This window comes from Lathyrus oleraceus, chromosome 5 (genome assembly GCF_024323335.1).
Source record: "Lathyrus oleraceus cultivar Zhongwan6 chromosome 5, CAAS_Psat_ZW6_1.0, whole genome shotgun sequence".
In the NCBI taxonomy this organism is placed as follows: domain Eukaryota; kingdom Viridiplantae; phylum Streptophyta; class Magnoliopsida; order Fabales; family Fabaceae; genus Lathyrus; species Lathyrus oleraceus.
The window spans coordinates 230,617,188-230,635,788 of record NC_066583.1 but is presented as its reverse complement, the minus strand read 5'-3'; the positions used below and the strand labels follow the sequence as shown (position 1 = coordinate 230,635,788).

The 18,601-nt window shown below is 35.2% G+C and overlaps 1 pseudogene; it reads left to right on the top strand.

The window, feature by feature from the left end:
- The first annotated feature begins 809 nt into the window (after positions 1-809).
- On the top strand, positions 810-909 carry LOC127089251 (uncharacterized; annotated as a pseudogene).
- The last annotated feature ends 17,692 nt before the right edge of the window (positions 910-18,601 follow it).

The window sequence follows — 18,601 nt, the reverse complement described above, 5'->3', positions numbered from 1 at the left end:
TCGGATTAGGTTGGGGCTGTCCAGGGAATGTACCAGTTGGGGCAGCAGTAGGTGCTTGTTGTTGGGATACTTGTGATATTTGTGTTTCCAGCATTTTGTTATGGGTAGCCAAGGCATCTACTTTGCTTGCTAGTTGTTTAAGTTGTTCGCCAGTGTGTATGTTCTGGTTTAAGAAATCTTTATTGGTTTGTTGTTGGGAAGCTATAAAGTTTTCCATCATGATTTCCAAGTTGGATTTCCTAGGGGTGTTATTGTTAGGCATGGATGGATTCGGTTTCTGATATCCCGGAGGTATAGCTGGGGCTTGATTTGGAGACTGTCCAGGTGCGTACAAAGCATTATTACTCTTATATGAAAAATTTGGATGGTTCTTCCAATTTGGGTTATAGGTATTCGAGTAAGGGCTTCCTTGAGCATAGTTCACTTGCTCTGCTTGGATTCCAGTCAAGAGTTGACATTCCGCAGGGGTGTGACCTTGGATTCCACAGACCTCGCAATTCTGAGTTATAGCAACCACGACGGCTGGAGGTGATACGTTTAAACTTTCAATTTTCTGGACCAAAGCATCCACTTTTGCATTAACGTGATCAAGGTTACTTATCTCGTACATGCCAGTTTTCGTTTGAGGTTTTTCCACCGTTGTTCGTTCGGTTCCCCACTGATAGTGGTTTTGGGCCATGCTCTCGATAAGCTGGTAAGCATCAGCATAAGGTTTGTTCATTAATGCACCACCTGCAGCGGCGTCTATTGTTAACCTTGTGTTGTATAAGAGACCATTATAAAATGTATGAATTACTAACCAGTCTTCCAAACCATGGTGTGGGCAAAGTCTCATCATGTCTTTGTATCTTTCCCATGCTTCGAAAAGAGACTCGTTGTCTTTCTGTTTAAATCCGTTTATCTGGGCTCTTAACATAGCTGTTTTGCTTGGCGGAAAATATCGGGCAAGAAAAACTTTCTTCAACTCGTTCCATGTGGTGACTGAGTTGGAAGGGAGAGATTGAAGCCATCTTCTAGCGCTATCTCTTAATGAGAAAGGAAAAAGACGAAGTCGAATTGCCTCTGAAGTGACACCATTAGCTTTAACAGTATCGGCGTATTGGACAAATACGGATAAATGTAGGTTTGGATCTTCGGTAAGATTTCCGGAGAATTGGTTCTGTTGCACAGCCTGCAACAGCGAAGGTTTAAGTTCGAAGTTGTTTGCTTCGATTGCGGGCGGAGCAATACTTGAGTGCGGCTCATCTTGCGATGGAGCGGCGTAATCTCTAAGAGCACGAGCTGGTTCTGCCATCTCGGGTGAAAGAAGAAGATCTTTGAGATCAGGAAATTCGATAGGAGGGAGATTGTTTTCAGCACGGTATTCCCGAATTCGTCGTAAGACTCGGAGATACAGTTCGATATCGTTGATTCGTAAATAGAGTGGTTCGCCTTGTGAGCGAGTGCGTGGCATACAAATCAACGAAAGAAAGAATAGAAGAAAAAGAAACCTTAGTCTCTACAGCGTAACGGAAGAGTTACGATATCGATTAAATAAAAGTCCCCGGCAACGGCGCCAAAAACTTGATCGCTCGACTGTGTGAGTCGAGAATGGGATACAAACTGCAAGTGCACAGTTCTATCGCGTAGTTTTAAAAGATATCGATCCCACAGGGACTTATGAATCGATATACCGTTATCTAAGGTTACTACGTAAAGCTAAGGTGAAAAATGTTTGATTGTTTGGGGAAAGACTAAAGGCTAAACTAAGATCTAGCTTAAATATTAATAAAACGGATATCGGTATGTAGTTCGTCAAAACTAGGGAATCAAGTCTTTGTCGGTTTCTTGGTTTTAAAATAAATCGTTTCGGTTAACTTTATTGGTTAAAGGTTTTATCTCAAACTCTCGCTCTGTTGAATAAACCATGATTTTATATTAATGTAGCTGTCACTTATAATTAAGTCAAAAACCACTTTTTGAAAACAATAAAGTTGCAGAAACTCTTCTTAAGAAAACACTGACCGTTTTAAACACCCTTATCTCAAACTCTCGCTCTGTTGACTTAGGTTATATAATTAAATCCAAATGCTTAACTCTCGTCCTCACATTCAATCTTTAAAAATACTTTTTGGAAAAGGTCAGAATTTAATTAACTCTAAAACTTGCTCTCGCCCTGATCTAGAATTAATGCCTAACTTACACTGTCCAGTTAAAACCTCAAACTCTCGCTCTATTGATTTTAACTTCTTTATGTCCTTTACTTTTGTAAAAAATCTTGTTATTAAACCTGTAAGTTGAGACCGTAAAAAGATTGATTTCAATTTTAAGTTTAAATAGACCGACTCAGTCTTGATCCCTTATTCTACTTACTTTACATACCAATATCTAGGCGAATTAGCTAGACATGCTAAACGAACCAGAATACATATCATGCATAAACAGACTCATTCCAGGCAGATAATATAAATAAATAATAAAACAAAACATTAAATAATGATTAAAGAACCTGAATGCGTAATACAATAGTCTTGAACACTCCACCACAAGCCGGTAGGATTTGTTCTTGGATTCTTCAATTAAACAATAAATTAAACCAAGGAAATAAAACTAGAATCTAACGTAAGGTTAGATCCGATAAAAAGTTACACAATAGTTTCCGGTGTAGAAACTATTATGCGAAAAATATCTAAATGCTAAAAAGGGAAAGGTAAATTGCAAGGGAAAAAACGTAGAACTTGCAAAAGAAATAAATAAATAAACAATGTTAAGTTGCTGGAAAAGAAAATTGCAGAAGCGAAAAAAAGAAAGAAAATTGGAAAAGCTTCGGCAGTGTGAGCGTGGAAAAACCGAGGAACCCTTTTAGGTCTTTGAAGTAGCTATTTATATTGGTGTTGGTAACTGCTTTTCGTTTCCCAAGCGTCTTCAACGTGGCTAAATGTATGGCGTGGATATAGGACACAAACTCCTCAACGTCTCTTCAAGTCTTCTGAGGGCGTTACTTGCGCCAAAAAGATAGTGGAATGGTGTGACGCTCGTCACACCATGTGTGACGTCCGTCACAAGGCTGCTTTGCGTGACGCTCGTCACGCATCTTGTGACGTCCGTCACAGGTAGTGCCTTTATGTTTTGCGCTTTGGGCTGGGCTTTGGCGTTTGGTTCTTTTTCTCTCCTTTTTGCACCTCCTTTTCTTCCATTTTCACTTGTTCTTCAAAATAGACTACCTGAGACAAATAGGAAGAAAATACCACGTAATATCTCATAAAATGCAGTAAACCGAAATAAATAGTCATAGAATTTAATGGAATTAAGTCCTAAAATATGATATAATTTCGTGTTATCAAAAACCCACAAAATTTTCATTGTCAAAGAAGAGAAAATCATTCTTATTTATGTCAATTCTTATACTTTGTGAGAGGTCGGAATATCATGTTTCTCAATAATATTAATTAATAAAGACAGATAAAATATTTAATATTATTGAAAAATAATCATTTAAAATTATCAAAAGACTATATACTTCTGAAATGTGATTAAAGAAATGATTGAAAAATATTGAAAACTTTACCATAGAACAATGACCATTGAAATTCGTCTGAAAGTCAATATTTTTTTTTTTAAAGAAGAATGAAATATTTAAAATGTTTTTTTAATGAAAAGTTATTTAAAAAAACTCTAGTAAACAGAAATGAAATAACAATAATTTTATTGAAGTTCAAAATATAACATTTTATTTATATTTAACTGAAATTAATTATCCAAGATGTACTTAATTGCTTTGTAAGACTGTAAACTGATGGTATATTATAATAAGGTCAGTATATTCTTGTATAGGGTGAGGACGAGAAATAGTAATTCAGCAATGAAATTTTGATCTCACTTCAAGTCTCCGTGATGATAGTATTGAAATATTTAGAAAATGACTTTTCTAAAACCCCAACTGAAATTTTGATCTTTAAATATAAAGTATACTTGATGATCAAATTCATTAACAAAAAGAAACCCTAAAAATATATATATATATATATATATATATATATATATATATATATATATATATATATATATATATATATATATATATATATATATATATATATATATATATAATTCTTTATTCAATTTATTAAGGCCTGTCTAATGTGGACTTCTAAAATATATGGAAAATGTTAAATTTTCTTTTTTATTATAAAAACTATCTATAATAATAAAACTTTAAAATGTAAATATATTATATATTATTATAATTATACTCAAAATAGCAAGATTCATGGTAAAATTATATTTATATTAGATGTTTTTAATTTTTTTTTTTATTTGAACAACAAAATAAAATATATGTCTGAACCTAATTTTTTTAACAACAAAATAAAAATTATATTTATATATGTGAATAAGTATTTTGGATCCTTTCCATCAATTTTCTTTCCGTTTCTCTTTTTACTTTCTACTTTTCTTAATCTCATTCACTCTCTTGATCATATTTTATTTTTTAATGATGAGGTAGAGTAAAATTTAAAAAAAATAAAGAATTAAGAGAAGTGAGAAAAATAAAATAAAGATCAAAAGCACACCAACATTAATATCAATTGACTCTGCTCTCTTCCTACATATCTTCCTGCATATACAAATATACAAGCTAAAAATAGCTATATCACTCATAGTACATATACAATCCATATTTAGATTTAGTCAAACCAATTCTCTCGAGATAATCTTATTAACACCCTCGTCATCCAACATCATCGTATTAAGAATAACATTCTTTAAATGAAAATTATCGTAAAATTTAAAAATTATAAAATTTATTTGATAATCTAATTTTATAAATTACTTTTTATTTAATAGTTTTAAAAATTAAAAAACTAAAATAAATTTTAAAGATTTTTTTATTTTGATTTTTAGTTTTGAAAATTAAAAAGAAGAAAAAAAAACAAGGCCCTAAGTAATCCACATTAGTGGTGGTAATTATTATTATTATTTTTATGAATGTTTAAAATGAATGTATTCTCTCAAGTTATTTTTATATGACAATAGAGTAAAATAAGTGTGATCTTTCATTAATCAAACTCATTCCATTTAAATTTCTCATGCATTTCTCTAATGTGAAAATTACTTACGAGATGATTCATTCTCATGTTCACATGACCCGTCTAAAATATATTGATTTTCAAGAAAAAAAAATAAATGAAGTTTTTTTTTTAAATATCTTAATAGCATTTTAGTGAAATTTTTTGTTCTTTTTTAATTTATTTATTTTTATGAATCTTAGAATATAAATGTTTATTATATTAATTAATTAATCCACATAATATTTATTTTTGAATTGATACTAAAGTCAATAGATTATTCTTCGTTCATACAATATTAAATTTTGTGTAAAAATAATAGAATACAAGTTTGTTTGATATGGATATAATTTTTTTTCAAAAGGGACCCTTATTTTATTTTTTAAATTTGAATAAAATATTGAATAATTTTTTATTTTTTTAATTTTATTATGAATTCACTTATTTACTTAAAATATAAGGCATAGTTATCAAAATTTGCTAATATTCTTGAAGGTTTAAGGTCATAGTTTTTATAAAGTAAAAATTATATTATTAAAAGTATAATGATGTTGCAGTAGAAAGCAAATGTGGTTTTTATCTTTATAATGATTGGTTGTGTTTTAAAGATCGTTCAATAATTTATATTATTTTAAATTTAGTTTATCAGAAAATTGATTATTAGGTGAATATTTGAAAAGTGAAATAATAGAAAATAAACACTCAATATATCAATAGTGAGAAAATTTTGGGTTAGACTTCATTGATTTATTCTTATGTAACATCTTTTTGACCCATAATAGGTCATTCTAATCAATTATTAATATTATTGTATGTTACTTCCATCGCAGCTCAGGTATGATTCAAAGATGTGAGATCAGTCGTATTACCTTATAGTGGATCTCTCAATCTATTAACCAATACAATACATCGACATTAATTTTCAATAGTGAATGCATATATGGCTCTCCATTTTCATCAAATATTGTTATTCATACATATATCAATCCTAAATCTATGTCTAAACTTTAACATCCAATAGATGATAAACTTGGATCTAGTAATGTCTAATATCTTTCAAATATCAAGTCATACCATGAAAACTTGTTTTAGGTAGCTAATAAAAAATAAGCATTAAGAACAAATAATCCATCAATATTAAAACTTAAGAAGAACTACATAAAACACCATGGTTGGAATCAAAACATAAGTAACAGTACAACTACATCTAACCCTGAAAAAAGAGAAAACTAGCTATGTTTACTCATAGTAATTTTACAAGCAAGCCCTAAAAGAAGGATGTTGAAAAGCATTTGTTGACGATTCCTAGAGCGCTTTCGCCCTCGATCTTCCTCTCTTATTCTCTCTCATTGTAATTTGTGGTGAGAACCTAAAGCTTCTAAGTAATCACCTTGAATTCCATCAAATATGATCCAATCCTCTTGAATCAAAATGAGTTGGATATCTCAAATGAATGCCTAACACCCCTATTTATATGCTTGAGAAAGGTAGGCTTGTTAAGCGCACCATCCAGGCTCGCTTAGTGTGCCTACTTTCTTCTAGGTTAAGTAATGCCAGCTACGTTATGCCTAGCCTTGTCGCATGTGCTCTCTAAGAAAATCGCCTAAGTTCACTTATATATTAAATCATTTTTCACCTTAAAGTAAATTAACCTTAAGTCTTTGAATCATCTTTGCTCTCTAAGCGAGTCTATGTTTCCTGGCTAGCGAGATGCAACTTTGCTCGCTAAACGCTCTTGTATTGTTGGCTTAGCGAGCCTTGATTTATCGGGAAAAGTCCTTAGCTTGGTCTCTTGGGCTATTTTGGTTGATTTCTTGATACTTTTTCCTGTATTTCATAAATGCATAGTTAAAAAGTCCAAATAGGCATTTTATCATTTTCTTTGATAAATCAGGAGTTTTTCATATGATTTCTTGTAAAACAAGTTAATAAGTGCCCACATATTTAACGAATTTTTGTACTTATAAACTCTCCCCAACTTATCATTTTGTCTTTCCTCACAGAAAATCCATTTAAATTATTCAAAAGAAGCTCAAATGCTTATTTCATAAGAAGTTAAATGACTTGATCAAGAACTTTTGAAAAAACCTTGTTTTTATGACATGATTCTTTTTATAATGTAAGTTCATTATAATCAAATCATAACATAAATATGAATTTTTTTATTTTCCAAAGTAAGATTTTAAAACATGTCTAGATCAACGAATCATTAATTATCATAATCATATTCTCACTAATTTATCTCTCAAAAGATTTAGTGTTTCCCTCTTTGTTCAATAATGCATAAACTATAGAAATATTTTACACTTCATCAACACAATATCACAAGATAATTATCACTCATAGATCACTAAGATCTTTCTTTTGATTGTAATATGGTTGGGATACAAAAATATTTGTTTTTGTTTGAACTCAAAAGCCTAAAGATAAGAGAGAAAATTCTCGCCAGGTATTTTATTTTTCAAAAATGTCTCTTTTCTTTTCTTTCTACTTTATAACATTTTTTTGGTGAATTTCTTTTGTATGCTTTGATATTTTATTATTTTTCTTTTTGTTTTGTCAAAGCATATTCTTTTCTTTCTTTTCACCATTTTACTTCTTTATTTCAAAACCTTTTTCTTTTTCTCCCCAATTTTATTGTTTTTCATATCCTTGCATTTTTTATTGCTCTCCTATCCTTAAGGCAAGGTGATGAACATTTATTTTTATTTTTCGAATTGGCTAAGTGTTGTAACATTTTAAAGAACAAAATTTTCATTTTCAAGCTTAAAGGAGTTGTCAAAGGGTTGCACCCTCACAAGATAGACTTTTAGGTCAAGTAGTTATTCACTCAATAAAATAAAAATTCTTTGATCATATCGATGACTTCAAATATACCAAGTAATACCAAGAACGATACAAAATTCATACGGTTAATAGGCATGTCCGCTCTCGTTATTTCTGTAAAACATGAAGTTGCACACATTTCCCCTAGTTAGCCTTGTATGATTCTTGACTTTTATTGACAAATTTTCACTAGACAGTAGTTAAATCAAACTTTTTTTAAAGCAATTAGCTAATTGTTATACTTCATAGATAACCCAATATCAGTTATGCCCGAAGCATTTTAAAGAAAATACTTATTTTCATGCCATTGTTCATGACTTCCTCTATCAACATAGTCTTTGTGTTTCCTATACATTTGGCTTTTCAAGTCAATTGAAACATCTGCAGACAAATATTTTTCCAAAACATAAACTTTTAAATTTTTTTCAAAAACTTTCAAACAAGCACTTAATTATGAAAAAAAATTAAAAACCACATGTATTGTGTAGGCTTTAGCTTTGATCATCCTTGCAATCCATCCTCGACAGAGAAGTTTGGTTTGTCCTCAGGTCATCATAATATAGATGGTTATCGCTTAGCCATGGAAATTCTGCTTAGCCACCAGTGAGCATCAACAAGGCTCTCTTAGCCATCAGTGAGCATCAATGTGTACTAACTGCACACCAGGGCTTACTTATCCATCTTCTGCAATTTTTGTGTACCTGTTGTACTTGCTTGAATTTAAATTACCATGTGCACCATTCATTCGGGGAAATATGTTTCAAAATATGATTAATCAGTACTTAAATGTTTTTGGAGTTTGGGTGTGCTCATGTACTCAGTACAAAATACCAACATGCCCAAGTTATGTTGTGAATTGCATACAAAAGTGTCAACATAACTAAATTAAACATAAGTGTAGCGGTGTATTAGTCGCTATATGATTTATTGATTAAACCATAAGCAAAGCATACAAAGAATCGAGTCGCCACCGCACTTTTATTTATCCTAAGGACTGGTTAAAAAGCGAACAAAAACCTAAGAAGTTTTACACATAGAAAACCAATAAAAGATCAGAGAATCTGGGTAAGGGGTAAATTACGCAATGGGAAGGTGTCAGGCACCCATCACGTCCTAGGTACTCCTAGGGAGCCCTTTTCACACTTGTTGTATAAAAATGTTTATCTGTTTTTGACATATTATGCAAACATGAATGGGATGATGAGAAAAGAATGTACAAGTTAGTTATTTTTGTGTTTGAACGGATGAACTCGTTGCCTACGTACCTTCCATCAAAGGTAAGGATCAAAACGCCGTAGTTCGGCTAAAAGATTTCCAAAAATTAGTGAGTTCATTTTAAAACACAAGCATTAAGGCTTTTCATTACCAATGGGAGAAAACTCAACCTGCATTCAACAATCCACCATGCGAGGACGACTTCGACGTACTAGAGGGGTTAACCCTGTTTTCAGTACGGAAGTCTTACAATCGACTCACTAAGGACAAGGTAAGATTTACATCAACCGCTATGGTAATTGAAACCTATGGCTAATGTATGAAAACATATTAACAACAGACGAAGCCACAAAACAATTGAATGTGTGAAGTTAACTGATTATGAGTATTCACAAAATATGGTCAAGGTATGATTAAGATTGATTCAAAGAAGTGTTATGAAATGGAGTTTGAAAAGTCAAGGACTTAGGGTCCAGGTTTCTAATTTGAAAAGACATGAAGATGTTTGCACAACAAGTCAAAGTTTTTGAAAGCAACATGTGAAAAGGTTTAGGATAAAGAGGGTGTGGATAATGGAGTGTAAAACTTCTTAGAAAGGTTCACCTCTCGAGATCATATAGAAGATGATTCAAGTGTGTCCTTAGGAATAGGCAACAAAGCAAGTAAGCAAATAAAAAGCAAGGTGATATCGGATGCCATCAATGGACTTATACCAATCTCACAAACAAAAGCGGATACCGGATACCAATAAATGGATTTACACCAATCTCCTAAAACAAAACAATGATACCGGAAGCCAATAATGGACTTATACCAATCTCACAAAGCAAAAGCGGATGTCGGATACCAATAAATGGATTTATTCCAATCTCCTAAAACAAAACCTGGATGTCAGATGTCAATCTATCTGGACTTATACCAACCTCCAAAGGATGATCATAGGAGTACAAATGCCAACAACATGGTCTTACAATTGTATCCTCACATACAACAAACAAGCAAAAGCAATGGACATAAGTAGCCAAGTGAAATGGTCTTACACTTTATCCCTTCCAAATCATAGGAACAGAGGCCAAAGGATGAACTTATAGCTGATTCCTCAATGGGCAAACTCAAACAAGTCACAAAGATATGAAATGATGATCATGCAATAATGAACAATCAAGGATGATAAGTGCACAAGGGCAATCAAGCAAACATGTACAAATGCAACAAGCAATCAATCAAACAAAGTCATTTAGCACCCACTATAACCACGCAATTAGGCTCAAAGCAAAGGGTTAGACTATGAAGTCAACTGGACTGGGGTAAATGGTGCTCTTAACCTTGTCATTGAGAGCCAAGGTGAAGCAGATGAAAGGATATGAGGGGTGTGCCTCATCACTCTTATCCCTGGTCAGGGAGAGCATTGAATATCAGAAGGTGTGGGAGTTCAGAAAGTTGGAACTCTCTCCACAAGTTAAGGACTCGATAGATCTTGGGTTTTTACTCACTATGCATCAACACATGTGGTGTGAGCAAGGTGAGTGACTCACAGAATAGTAGGAGATAGGCTACTTATCTCTTCTATCTACCAATTGCCTCACATGAGGTCTTTTCCTGCTTGGGACAAACATAAACAATCACAAACATTGCCTCTTAAGGAGGACTTCAGACAGGTGCCTGGCTAAGTAACAAACCAGGTCTTCCAGACTACATGGAGACAAGAGATTCTACCTCAATTCTTAAGCAAAGCAAAGCAATAGCAAGTTCTCAAAGGAACTAAAGCAACTATGGTACCTGAAATCAATCAAATATAATTAGTATTCAAGTCACAAAGTCAAAACAGACAAGATAAGAGCCAACAGTCAACACAATCAATCACATGTGCAAAGCACAAACTCAAATCAAATGAGTTAGCATCCTACAACACAAACCAAGTTAGTTCATCACAATCAAGTAAACCAAACTCAATCAACTTGAATTAAACTCCTTAAAGCAATTGCTTCTTCAACCTGAAAATCAAACTCAAATGTGAGAAGTAAACCCTTAGGCCAAAGCCTAGGGTCAAAGGAGGAGAAAATATTTAAAACAGAACATGAAACTTGATCAAAATCAAGATTTATCAAATAAGAACAAAGTCTAATTGGTTTCATGTCAAAACTATTCACCAATTGCATTTCATAAGCAAATCATGTCAAACTAGGCAAGTTAAGAACTCAATGATGTAAACAGAATAAACACAAGCATATCAATACCAAAGTGGCTCAATAAATTCCAGGAAAAATCATGCTTAAACAGAACACATTGAATGAGCAACATACCAAATTTCATGGCATTTGGATAAAGGGAAGTAAGGAAATTAAAATCAACAAGTCAAAGCATATTCATACAAGCTCATACAAGACTACAAATCATGCATCAAGTTCAAGCAATCATAAAACAATGATCAAACATGAGAAATGAATGAAATCAAGGCCATGGCAAACTTTAAGATGTCTACAATACACATGCCAAATTTCAAGTCCATCCAATAAACACCAAGGATTTCACAAATCATGGAAGTTGAGCACTCAAGAAAAGTTCACAAATAACTAAACAGCAAAGAAAATCCCAATCAAATAGGAAATGGATCTAAAAATCCTACCAAATATCATGCTCAAACTAGACATCCAGAAGTGTCATCATGCAAAAATCCAGGGCAATTGGCATAGCATAAGCATGGAAAATAAAATCAATAACATGGACAAGAAAGGGTGTGACACACATTGTCACACCTCTAAAGATCACATCATATCTCTCAATCCAGGAACTCAAAAATAGCAAACCATATACCAAAATGACCAGGAATGAGTCTAGAACACACATGTAAAATTTCAAGAATTTCTAATTAAGAACCAAGATTTCATGAAAGAAATAGTAGGCAAGGTGCAAGAAAGGACATGTGAAAACAAACCCTAGGCAAATATTAAATCTATCCGTGCACAATTCTTGAAAAAATGTTCAAAAAAAAGTACACAAATGATGAACAAATCAAAAAAAGAATCATGCAATTTGGATTTGTATTTTTTTTATTTATGATTTTTTAATGTGGAAAGAAATTAAAAAAAAGATGAATGGAACATGTAAACATGTGAAGCTAAGTGAAATAACATGTAAAAAAGAATATATGTGGATGCTAGCAGCAGGTATCGAACGCGTGCCAATTTCAAATGTCCCAGGGCGCCAAATGAAACGCAGTCGTTTGGCCTTAAGCCCTAGCGCATGCACGCCCATGCAATACGCATGAATCCGCAGGAAATACACGTGATTCCACAGGAAAAGCCGTGGCAAGGCGATGAAGGTTGCGGATAAATCCGCAGGAAATGCCCAGATTTCACGAACAGCATGAAGATATTCATGATCTTCATGCAAAATTTTCCAGAAAAATTTAATGGTTCCAGAAATACAAATTAATCACATATTCGTGAAGATCCAACATCACATAACACAGATCAACATGCAATTCATCCAATAACAACATCCTAATCAAGAATCGAGCAAATCTAACTATGAACATGAAACTTTAAATCAATGGATCTCACTCGATATAGCATGGTTTAACACGATTTAAAGTTCATTACAACCTACATTCAAAGCTCTACAAGAATCATGCATTAATTTCATGAATCAAGAACATCGAATTCTGACCTGGTTTGAAGTGCAGATCTTGATTCGTGCTCCTCAAAGCTTAAATGATGAAAACAGATCTTCAATGATGGTAAGGAAGATGAATGGAAGTGACACTTTAGCTCAACACAGCTTGAATGCTCAGAATTTTCCAATTGCCATGTGAATGCATCAATGTTCAACAGTTGCAATCTTCAAGGATTTCCACGCTTTTGCTTCAAACAGATCTCCAATTATACCTACAGATGAAGATTAGCACAAGAACAATCAAAGAGAATCAAGAATTTCAATGGAAGAAGTGAAAAAAGTTTGGAAAAAATTTGAGAGAATTTGGAGATTTTTGATTTGGATCTGAGATTGTGATTGTGGATTCCGAAATTCTGTTACAATTAGGAATATATACTCCTTGTTAATCAGCATTGTTAATCATGATTAGCAAAATGAAATTGGATTAGTGAAAATGCACATGTTATGTAAAAATGCCAAAATGCCCTTATGTAAGTGTGATCAATGGAACAGTGTAAAACCAGCTGAAGCAAGTCACAAAACCTATTTTGAAGTGATTGGAAATGGTTTGGCATGAAAATTGCATGTACTTTTGAAAATCACCTTTTTTCCCACCAAAATTTAAATGGTTCACTTGAAAAATGGACTTTTTATGTGATGATTTTTGATGAAATGTAATGATGCATTATGATAGCTCATGTCAAATGGGATTTGCTCAAAAAAGAATCACCCAATTTGGCCAAATGGTTCAAGAGTTATGCCTCCTTGAAGTTCAAGATTTCTTGAAAATGATTTGATCATAACTTGCCAACCACAGATGAGAAATGGATGTTCTTGGACTTTTTGGAAAGGCAAGAGCAAGATCTTCAACTTTCATGTTGGACAAATTTTGATTTGAAGCTTGCTTGAGGATGTAATTTTGAGGAGAAGAACTTTCCATTTTTGGCAGTTGAAAATGACAGGTCCTTGCTATTTTGGGAAACTTTTTGTCTGACCTCCAATTCCTCAATGATGATGTTTGACATGTCATATGAGGCTTGTATGGACATGAATGAGACCTTTCCAACCATCTCACACCCTTAAATCCCTGATTAAATGCACAGTTGACCATAATTGACTTTGCTAGGGTTTTGGTTGACTGAACCATGTTCTGATGAATTCCAAGCCTCTACCACTTGAGATCTTGATTCAAAATGATGTAACAACTCATATGAACTTCTTATGAATGATCATGGTGCCCAAATTCTTCAGAATGGCCACCATCTATTGCTCAATGACTGCCTTTGACTGATTGACTATTGATTGCTTCAGCTGCAAGTAACAAGGTTAGATGACAATATTTTTGTACTTTTGGTTAGTAAACAAATGAAAAACAATGATATACAAATGCAATACATGCTTGTTGATCAAGAACCACACTCACAAGACAACCCACCCACAAGAAAGAAGGCAAGGTGCACAATGATCCTTGAGGCAATGATATGATATGATATGATGTCATGAGGGATCTTAGGGCAAAAATTGGGGTCTTACAGATGCCCCTATTTAAGGTCATTCTAGCCGGAGAAGTGAAGTTTAGAAATCTTTATCTCGACGCGGTAGAATGGGCTTAAATAACAGTAATGAGACAAATTTTGGTCCCTAAGAGACCTCATGATGCGAATGTAGGCATGCGAAAGACATAAACTCTGTGGGGATATGATTCACACAGAAGAAAAGACGATCCATCAGAGTAATTCACTCACCAGGAACAGAGACATTAACAAGACTCCCATGGGGATTCTTATTGGGGATAAGAAAAAAGATAAAGAAAGCATGAGCAGGACACGACTCTGAGTTATGGGATAACGAAACATCGAACTGGAGACTTTACTGGGGAAGTAAAGGACTCAAACTGGGGAGAGAAAGAAATTCCAAAGGAAAACACTTCCATTGGAAAGACTCAAGCTGACTCACAAAACGCATGTACTGGGGATAACACCAATACAGCAACACGAATAGGAACACAAATCCGCTGGGGAAATCTAGAAAAGACTTTCCAAGGGAAACCAAAGGAAGAGATGTTACCGGTTAGTGAGTAACAAACTCAGGAAGAATGAATATCTAAAACCTGCATACGGGTGAGAGATATCAATCAACCAAACATCTGAGAAAGGCCTGAAAAAGGTACATAAACTCAGGAGAATCTGACTCCACAGGGGACCAAGGTCATAATAGGGAGCAGAAAGGAAGGAAACACCAAGGATACCGGGTTGTAGGTATGTAACAGGTGACCGACCAAAGCGTGAATTGGTGTGTGTTCCAAAACACTCATCATCCTGAAGAAAGCTAGAAAAGCAGACTTGTTTATAGGATGGACATTTGATTCTGTAAAGAATGCAAACCTTACTCAATTGGGGAAACAAACAAAGGATCCGACAAAAGAGCGCATGAGATATATTATCTATAGTCGTCAAAATGTAGATAATATACTCGCGTGAATTGGTTTGTGTTCCAAGACACTCATCACCCTGAAGAAAGCTAGAAAAGCAGACTTGTTTATAGGATGGATATTCGATTCTACAAAGAATACGAATCTTACTCGATTGGGGAAGATCAACAAAGGATTCCAACCAAGGAGCGCAAGATACATATTATTCATTACCGGTAGACCGTGAATAATATACTCGAAAGGAAAAGACACCAGAGATACCGGAAAGACAACTCAAGGGGATAAATTACAAGCATCCGACAATTATCCGAAGCAACAAATATTCGACTCCGCAAAGGAAAATAACGAATCTTACTCGACTAGGGAAACACAAAAGGTTTCAACTGAAGAGTGAATGAGATATATTATTCATAGCCGTCAAAACGTGAATAATAACCTCTAGAGGAAGATTATCCTGAACCGGGTTGTAGGTTGTTTGTAGGATAAAAATCCAAAAAGAAAGGCATCGGGATACCAAACTGGGTATATAATGATGGCTAATCAACAAGGAGTCACAACATTACTAACAAGAGGGTAAACGAAAGAAGACTCGTCGGGGATACATTGATGAAAATCAATGATCCGGGGAACACAATCACTGACAAACGGTGAAAGGACCCGCTGGGGATAAAATTGCTAGCATACGGCAATTATCCGCGAAAGATTTGCTGGGGATATAAGTGCTTATTCAAGCGACTCATCCAAGCGAAGGAAAATCAACATCAAGAACTAGATGAAGATAACCACAAAGAGGGGATTACATTTGCCAAAAGTTGGATAGAAAACCACGGAAAGGGAATTGTCATCGGTTGGGATGAACAACAAAGTTGACTCCGTTAGGGGAGAAAAACAGGGTTTATAACTACCGGTTCGTAGGTAGAAAACCGCAAAGATAGGACTTACAACTACTGGTTTGTAGGCAGAAGGTCAAAAGTTCCACTGAGGATAAGATGAATGAGCACCGGTTTGTAAGCAACTATTCATTTATACCACAGGGAAGCACGAGAGACAGTTGAAAAAGGGGGCCAATTTAGGATCAAACCAAAAAGGCGGACTGAATCAAGACTCGTCCTGATGAGGATATAACTCAAAAGGGTAAACCCGTCCCAAGGTGTGTTGGGAGGGAACGGAAACAACCGTCATCCACGAGGATGTATCTCAGTGGGGAAATGGCAGGAAAGGATAGACACTTTCTGCTTAAGGGCTGACTCTATTTTGAGAGATTAAACACCCGTCATCTGCTTTGGGAGATCTATATCACCATAGCAACAAACAAGAGATATATGGCAAAAATGCAACATGAATATCTGAATGTTTATGATTATGCATGAATATGCGTGATTTATGTTTGATGAATGTTGACAAAACAGACAGCTCTAACACAAACAGGACCAGGAATCAAACATCCGGTACTATACTTCCAGGGAGAACCAAGGAGGTCCAACTGGAAAGCCAATCTGCTGGAGATCTTCAAGCTGAAAAGCAAAGATCTGCGGGGAGGCAAAAAATCGGAGATATCAGGAAACACCAAATCTCTGAGTGATGGATCAACAATCAACCCAACTGGAGTACAGAAAGTCACAACAGGCAACAACGGCCACAAAGACAAATCTGTTGGGGAAGCGGGAGAAGTGCCAAAATGTCTGCAGGGGAACAAGAGCTCACTGCTATGAAAGCAACTCTACATAACTCCACTAGGGAACAACCCACTGAGGGAGAACAGATCATCCACATAGAATCTGGCTGCACAAGCAACTCTACCTGGGGAGAACACAAATATCCATTCCATTAGGGAACGACCCACTCAGGAGGAAGAAAAGATCACACAAGTAGATTCTGCGACAAGCCACTCTACTGGGGATCAAAAGCAATCAGGGAATCAACCCAAATCTCTGCATGATAGATCACTAACCAACCCTACTGGGGAAAACAGAGGTTTCCAACTCTGGCGGAGACTCTGAGGGGATTATCACGGATGCAATCCTGACTCTGTTGAGCAATATCCGTCCCATAGGGGATTTTGCATATACACGATCCACCAAACCACAAACTTACTGACGGTTCCTGGGGAGATCCGTTGAAGAATCCACTGAGGGATACGGAAGAGAGCTGGGGATCAACCACCAAATGCTGACTCTTCTGAGGAGAAAATCCACAACTGCCGAGGAGGAACACAATCACTGCCCTGCTGAAGGAATAAGCGCACTGACGAGGAGATATAGCAACTCCGTTGGTGACGTGGCCGGGGAAGAGAGTACTACTGGAGCAAACAAAATCTTCCACAACACTCTGCTCTGGGGATATATCACGGATCCCACTATCGACTGTGCTGAGGAAAGATAGCAACAATCCAGCCTGCAACAATGCTGGGGAAAGCGGTAAAATACTGGGATACCAATCCATCAACCATTGAATCTTCAACAGGAAAGCAACCATGCTGAGGAGAAAAACCACAACTCCACTGGCGATTGCACTGGGGAGAGTGACAGGGTACCGGGGTCTCAAACCACCCACTACCGAAACTTCCAAATGGAAAACACCCATGCTGGGGTAGAATACTGCTGGAGAAGAAAACGAAGTCTTCAACAACACTCTGCTTAGGGAACAACCCTAACAAAAGCTCTCCTTGGGGAGCAACCCCGATAAAAAGCAGGATAAAGAGGATACAACCAATGCCAGGAATATGAACAAATGTCTTACCTGTTGGAAGTCATGCCACCCTCGGGAGAGCACTGAGAGATTCTTAAGTATCCTTTCATCATTGTGAATGTTCACTTTGTTTAAAACAACAATTTTGAAAAATTTATTTGTTTAAAACAATGACATTTTATCAATTAAAACATGCAAAACATTTGTTGAATTGAAACAAATAGGAGTGCAAATAATTGGATAAAAGCTCAAATTGATTTGATGGAATGGTAGCCTGCAAATGGCAAGACTCCATAGATCTGTACAAATTTGAAATCAGTGATATATATTGGAAGAGGGCTACATTGAACATAATGATCCTTTCTCTACCAATTTGAATCTCGATGTATTCGAAGCTTCAATTGACGATGAATCGAGAATCTCTGACGAAAAGACAGCTGTGGAACAGAAAGTCTTGTCAGGATGCAGTTACTTGCCAAATCCCTAATTTTTGCCTAGATTGCCCCAGGGTGAGGTACTCAATCTAGCGGAATGCAAATATACTCTTTCTTTTTTCAAGTCTCTAATTTTTTCCTGGATCACCCTTGCGGGTTCTCCACCGAGACGCTCATTTTTGCCTAAGCCGCCCTTTCGGGTTTTCAACTTAGCGAGTTATTCTGTTTTTCATTTGCATATACTTTTTTTTAGGCAAAGTATTTCTTGACTGCATCTGAATTTACAGGACGAGTGGAATCCTCCC